This window comes from Cyanistes caeruleus, chromosome 6 (assembly GCF_971803275.1).
Source record: "Cyanistes caeruleus chromosome 6, bCyaCae1.hap1.1, whole genome shotgun sequence".
Taxonomy (NCBI): Eukaryota; Metazoa; Chordata; class Aves; order Passeriformes; family Paridae; genus Cyanistes; species Cyanistes caeruleus.
The window spans coordinates 38,259,398-38,266,488 of record NC_141706.1 but is presented as its reverse complement, the minus strand read 5'-3'; the positions used below and the strand labels follow the sequence as shown (position 1 = coordinate 38,266,488).

Here is a 7,091-nt window from a genome sequence, read left to right as displayed (position 1 = left end):
CAACAAAAAATTACTACCACTTAGAGGCAAGAATATAGTGTTTAAATAAATAATCCAGGTTCTACATATGTACTTCATAAATGACACAGATGGACACTTAACCTCCAGTCTAGAGGTCTAGCCTTCAAAACACAGGACATAACTTTCATCAGAGCTTATCCTCCCTTTCCTAACTGGGCAGTAAAGATGCCAAAAATATAATGCCATGTTTGTGATTTTTGTTCGCAGCTCCTTAAAAACCTCTAAAGTTAGTGGAAGAAATAACCAGTGTTCGAGACAAGAAGGAGTCTTTTCTCTTTTTAATTTTGGAGAAAGTCACCTCAAATTCATGGTCATTTGTATTACAAAAATAAACATGCCAGTACACATTTGGAAGTCCATATCACTATTTTCTTCCCAATAAGACAGTGTGTTCAATGGAGTATAATACTTGACAGTCGTTAGCAAGCAGAGAAGTCCATTTTTCTTTACCAGTAATATCCTTTCACCTCATTATAAAACAAGAGTTCTCATACCAAAATCGAAGACTTGTCAACGGAGGGGGGAAAATCATTTTTAATTACTGTGTGGATAAAGCTTCAGGATTATGAGAAATGGAAAAGTGTTATAATTGAAAGAATTATAGGCAATTCTTGAATTAAATCTTGTATTTTTAGTTGTTAATTTTCTGTGTGTTTCTATACAAAGAAAAATAAAAAAAAAAAGCATTGGTTAGTGGATGCATCAGATAGATTCTTCTGGAGTATTACCATGTATGTTCCAGCCCTAAAACAACCCTGTATTAAGTACTGCCTGTATTAAGCTGGACTTCAGCAAAGATTTAAGGATCAGACAGTAGCAAAATTCATTAAACAGAAAAGAGATACTCAATTTTGCTTACAAATCAAACTAATAATAGCAAACTATTTCCTTTAAATATATAGTTTGAATATTGGAACTGTAGTCTCTATGCTTAGGCATTAGTCCTTAGATCATCTGATAAGATATACAATATAGAATAAAATGAGAATTAATGTCAGGTAAAGTTATAGAAGGGCAAAATCAGTTGAAAGATAATTGGTTCTAAATGTGTTTTTTTTCTTACGATAAAAGTGTGTTTACTAAATGGAATGTCATTCTTCCTTTTGTCTTTTAAGGAAAAAATTATTCAACATTACTAGAGTACTTACTAATTGAAGAAATTAAAATCAGTAATTAACAATAGTGTACTTAAAGCAGCAGAAGTACAAAATTGCCATTAGTTTCTCAGTATCAACATCCACATTTTATTATGTTTCATTAGTACTTTATCTTAGTCAGCTCACTGTTCTTTCTTCAGAGAAGTCTATAGCATAAACTAAATGGGCCACATTAATATGCAATTTCCACCTGAGACAGTGCAAATGCAGTATAGATAGCCATGCCTGGGTGCATTTTCACTAGTAGCTGCTGGGCATAATTTAATCCTTTTTAATAATTTTATAGATATAACCTTTTACTCAATTGCTCACTCTGTTACATTAATTATTAGTAAGTGAAAATATAATTTAAACATAGGTCCATAATCTATGATACATTTTTTTAATATTTCTTTCTTGAGGAGCCCTATGTAATAACAATAACAAGATTTTTAAAATATTTTGGTGTACGGCTTAGCAATAAATATTACAATGAAAGACAAATATAAAGTGGGATTTATAGAGGAAAATTAAATTAGTTTTCTAATATATGCATATAATAATATAATGCATTAAGGAAAAATGGTATACCAAAGTTCTCAAAACTTAAACAACAGACTGTTTTAACATTTGAATTTCTAAAATTCAGGTTTTACAGTGCTGAGATATCCCATCTGCACATTGCATACAGAAAACACAGCCTTCCTCCAGATAGAAAAGGCTTTTATTGTATTGAAGGCTGTGTCCACACCTCTCTGTAATGATTTTCACCTGCTTGCACTCAGGAGCCAGGACCTTTAAACTCCACAAAACCATGGAGCTGGAGCCATGCAGTGGCTATTTTTAGGCATTGTGCTGTTTGTTGCATTTTCCCTTTTATTAGCTTGTAAGACACTTACAGCTTTTGGCTTCTCTGCTTATTGGTTTTGTTTTCATTTCTTAGTTCAGGAGATCTGACAGTCTTTCTTATGAGTTCAAAATATTTTACTTTATTTCTTGGAGAACAGAAGACTTGAGGAAAAGTGAACAATATTTTCAAACATAGCCTTTAAGTTTGGATATTGAGTTAAAAAAATATCTAAACAGAGAGATCTTATACGTGATTTTTTCATAGGCATTTATCCAATTCAGCTTCAGGTTATTAGGAACAAGTAGGCAGTTTGTATGTCTGAACAGAAATGCCGTCTTGAAACCAGAAATGAAAAATTAGAGAGAATTTAAAAAATGTTCTGCCATTTTATTTGAAGAGGTTCCCCTACTTTTACTGATTTGAAATCAGTATATGTATTTCATCTAATTAGTATTTCATGTCAAAAACATGAGAGTGATCTGAATCCAGGTATCTTCCGAGGGAAAAACACTCATCCCATTCTCCATGAGAAGAGGGAATGAAATCTAGGTCTTCTACTACCCAGCCTCCAGCAACTAAGATCTTAAAAATGAGGCATTGCAGCCTTCTTTCCTGTGCATATATTAAGAGAATCAGACGTGTAAAAGCAAGTCAGGCTAAGTCAAACTGCAAGAAAACTTATGGAATAAAATCCTTTTGGGAGCTCAGTCAGAGAGAAGCATTGATTTCTGAATCTGAGCTGGGCTTGCTTGAATAAAATCATTATGATTCAAAACTACCTAAATATGCAGATGTGAAACTGGCATCCAGGTTTTGATTTTAGGATCCTAACAATAACTTCTATTATACTTTTCCATTAGCTGAGCAGGGCTTTGGGGGATCATGACTTAGTCACGTACCTGTCAGTTCTGCTTGCATCCTTGTTTCTTTGAGGTTCTTAAGCTTACAGAAGAAACAGTAAAAGGTTCTGTTAAAATGAGACATGCTCACTAAACAGTCACTAAAAACCCTGGGAAATTATATTATAAAGACTAGTTAATGCAACTGTTCATTTAAAGAGATGAGTGGGAAAGTTCAGCTATTTTGCAGTTATAAAGTTTATAGAAAGATAATGAAAAGAATCTTCTTTGGTAGGCAAATTCCTTCTTTGAACTTGTTCTGGACATTCTAAGTGGAAAATAACTTCACACCTGCTATGCCTGCTGTGCTTGTCTTGGGTCAGGAACAGTCTCTCTGTCATTGGAGAAAATATACTGCTTGGAAATGTGGATGGATGGATGGATGGATGGATGGATGGATGGATGGATGGATGGATGGATGGATGGACGGGAGCTATTGAAGTCTTTATTAGCTAAAAACTTGCAGGAATGGAAGAGTCAAGAAAAATAAGAATTAACTAATTTAGAACGTTTAGTGAAAGTAAGTCCTGCTGCTGAAAATACCCTGCTTGAGCATTTTAGAGCCAAAATTGAGACTCAGTGAGAAGCAGATAGGAGCTCAGAATCTTTGCCTCTGGTAATTACATGCACCAATCTGTCGATATGTGTATATTCCTTAATTTGTGTTTGCATTTATTAAATACATCTGTTGAATTAAATCATATTTAATCTGCTAATTATCTCTTTTATCCTTTTGTAACTAATTCTGTTTTCTCTTTAAGGTGAGGTTTAGAGCTGTGCAGGTGACTCAATATCTTCATTCTTGGTGAGTCTCCATTCCCATGTCTCATTCAGTTGATTGTTTTCTTCCTTTAATCAAATTGGTAAGGTACTTCGAAAATTATAATTGCTCTTTACAACACTCCTTCAGAAGAGAAAAAAATTGCAGAGAAATAGATATATTCATATAAGTGCTTCAAGGCCAAGAGGAGAACTCATGCATGTCTGGCTCCTGGAGTCAAACAGCATCATCAACTGAATGAAAATTTGACTGCAAACAAATTATAAAGTAAATAAATACCTGCTGAAAGGTTTGCAATGATGGCAAGGTGCAAAATAAAATGAGTCATCTTTTCAGCAGTACAAGCACGATTCATTTTCATGCCTTTAGATAAGGGTTGAAATGCTTCCTGTTTTAAAAAAATAACTTTGCATCATTTAGTTGTGTAGCATAAAGGTGTTGGTCTCTTTGCTGCTGATGGGGAAGATGCTCAAGTGGTGACCTGCTAGATAAATCCTTGTTGATAAGAGAGTGGAAGAGAAAACCCTTTTCTGTGATTTTTACCTGTTGATATGCTAAAAAAACAGGGTTGTTGTGGTATCATTGTGCAATTCCTATTTTGTTGACTTTAAATCTTAAAACTATGGTCAGAGTAGTAAACAATGTAATTTCAAGCATGAAGACGATGAAATATTATGAGTATTCTTCTAAGATACCTGGTAAAATTGCAGTGATCTCCAATGATGACTTTTTAAAAGTAAATTTCATCTTGAGATCTTCTGAGTTCTGAGGACAGCTTTGGGCTGTATAGCGCAGGAAGCTGAGCTCTCATCTATATGGAACCAGTCTGGTCTGTATGCATTACTAGATATTTGGGGGCAGTACAATCATATGTTATGAATAAAAAGATATGCACCTAATCAAAGTGAGTAAAAGATTCCCAGCTGGGCAGTAACAAGCTTGATTTAATCATGTGACACTTCTGGGCATTCCTTTTATAACCTCACCAGATTTGAACAATAGCATCACCTGCACAGGCTAGAGATTTACACCTGGCCAAGTGGGATTTATATCATTTGGTATGTTTTTTCAGTGTATTTTCACGAGTTTACAAGTGATACATATACCAATGTTATGTACAAAACCTCTGCACCTATGTAAGCAGTGACTCCTTAGGGAGAGATTACTGGTTGCTAAGCTTGAAAGATGAAATTCCTTTATTTTCTGTAGAAGAAAACCTGTCTCTAAGGACATGATCTCTGTGCTATGGGAAATTAAAATTCGTGTTTACTCTGACTAGTCTGACTCCACTGATGGAGTTCAGGAGATACCACCTTGCCACACAATTCTTTGTTGCCCTGAACCTCACGCTCTGTTTTAATCAGACCAATTTAGTAAAATAAGTAGCTACCAAGTGCCGCTCATCATTTTTCTATTTTAACGGCACCTCAAGGTTGAATGACAGCCCATATTGATATGTGTCTTAATATTCTAGAAAAAATTCAGATGCAGTCTGGGTAAAGGACAGCCTTCATGACCTTTATTACCCTTGATAAAGGCCATCAAGGATGTTCTTTATTGGATAATCTTTGAGCTTTGCATATATATCAAGCAAAAAAAAGAAGTGCAGTGTTTAAAGCAAGATATTCGCATTTATCTTTGGGCACTGGAAAAGAAATATAAGAAATTAGATATACAACATCTCTCCAAATTATCAGCTGCATCCTAACCAATAATGCATCTTGACTTTTCTACTATTGTTATTTTATTAGGGTATTTTCTCAAATAGTTTAGTATTGTGAAAGGGTATTTGTTTAAAATTGTCTCTATTCACACAGAGAGATACCATCTTTTTGCCTGTGGACTGAATAAGCATTCAGCAGCCTTTCAGTAATGTTTTTATTCCAAATGAAACAAATTAAAATAACCTTTTTCCAATAGCTAACCTAAACTTTCCCTGACTCAGCTTCATGCCATTTCCTAAAGTCTTGCCACTGGTCAGGAGACTGCAGAGATTGGTGTCTTCCCCTCCTTTTCCCCTCATGAGGAAGCTGCAGCTGAAATGGGTTCTCCCCTCAGTTTCCTCCAGGCTGAACAGAACAAGTGACCTCAGCCACTCCTCACAAGGCTTATAAGGACAAGATAACAGTGAAAGCACAAAGTTTTGCCTATGAAGCAATATTTCCCCCACACTCTACCTTGTGAATATTTAGCTCCAGGGCAACTACATCTTGACTTCTCAGATCAGAATCCGCTTTATTTGATTTATATAAAGACTCTTCATTAATGCTGCACATGAAAAACTAGGATATGATGTTTATTATTAGTATTAGTATTATTGCTGCTCTATAAGACAATGTTCTGTAAACAGATTTGTTCTTTTACACTTGTAATTTTTCAAATGTGTTTTATTGACTCAGCTATGTAAACTTTTCTGTCACTCCACTTTTGTAGCTGGATCTTTGGCTTATAACCAACTATTTATTTATCTACACAAAAGCATACAGAATAAATATTCCTAAACCACACATAAAGTTTTGCTCACATTACTATTTTATTGTAAATCTGTAAACATTTTATATAGAAATTAAATTTTTTTATGGAATTCAAGTAAAACTCTTTAAGATTTTATCGTAAAAGAGATTTCCACTTCAGTTATGCACTTCTATAAATAGTTATTTCTAATAAGGTAATATCTATTGCAATATTTACAACAGAGATACTGGCATAGCCAGCCTATCTGATATATGAATGTTTCTTCCAGGAGAATATGGTTTGTTAGCAAAGTATAGCAGCCTTTAGAAGAATTTAGCTACATATTGGCATTTAATATTCATCAAGTTACCGAAAATTTTAGTAAGCTTTGTTTCATTTTCATGCACTTTGAATAACATTTTCATGATCAAAGTTTCACCAGCAGGAAGTTAGGGGGACGATTTGTCTTTTTGTCTCTCAGTAAGGAAAGCCCATGAAACAAAATTATCTGGGTTTGCATAATACAAGGTGCAGTTGTTTACACTTATGAGAAAAATGTATCTTTTCATGCTCTTACAAACAGTGAAAACAGATTTATTAGGTTCAATTCTCTGAAAACTTCATATTAAATTAAAATCAGTGTTTTGAAGATGTACAAGACACATCCTTTGCTTTCCATTAAGAAATATATTAATTGCTCTTAAAAAAACACAAAAGTTTCAGAAGCTTGGTAATACTCAAGTGTCAACTAAATCAGCTTGCAATTCCTTTCCACCACACTTTAATACCTAATTAAAGCCGAACTAAAAATATATATTTGATGCCATGTACCCAAATGTTTAAGTGATCTATACACACAAGGGGCATCTGGTTTTTCTTACTATCACCTACAAAATTGGTGTGATTTGTCCAAAAGGCAAGGAAGACATTTGCAATGAAAAATTATTGGA

General features: G+C 34.1%; 1 long non-coding RNA gene across 1 annotated transcript; it reads left to right on the top strand.

The window, feature by feature from the left end:
* Nucleotides 1–1,948: 1,948 nt before the first annotated feature.
* Nucleotides 1,949–6,200, top strand: LOC147652608 (uncharacterized). Its single transcript, XR_015288293.1, has 3 exons — nt 1,949–2,043; nt 3,668–3,711; nt 5,633–6,200. It is a non-coding gene; the product is annotated as an uncharacterized LOC147652608 (long non-coding RNA).
* The last annotated feature ends 891 nt before the right edge of the window (nt 6,201–7,091 follow it).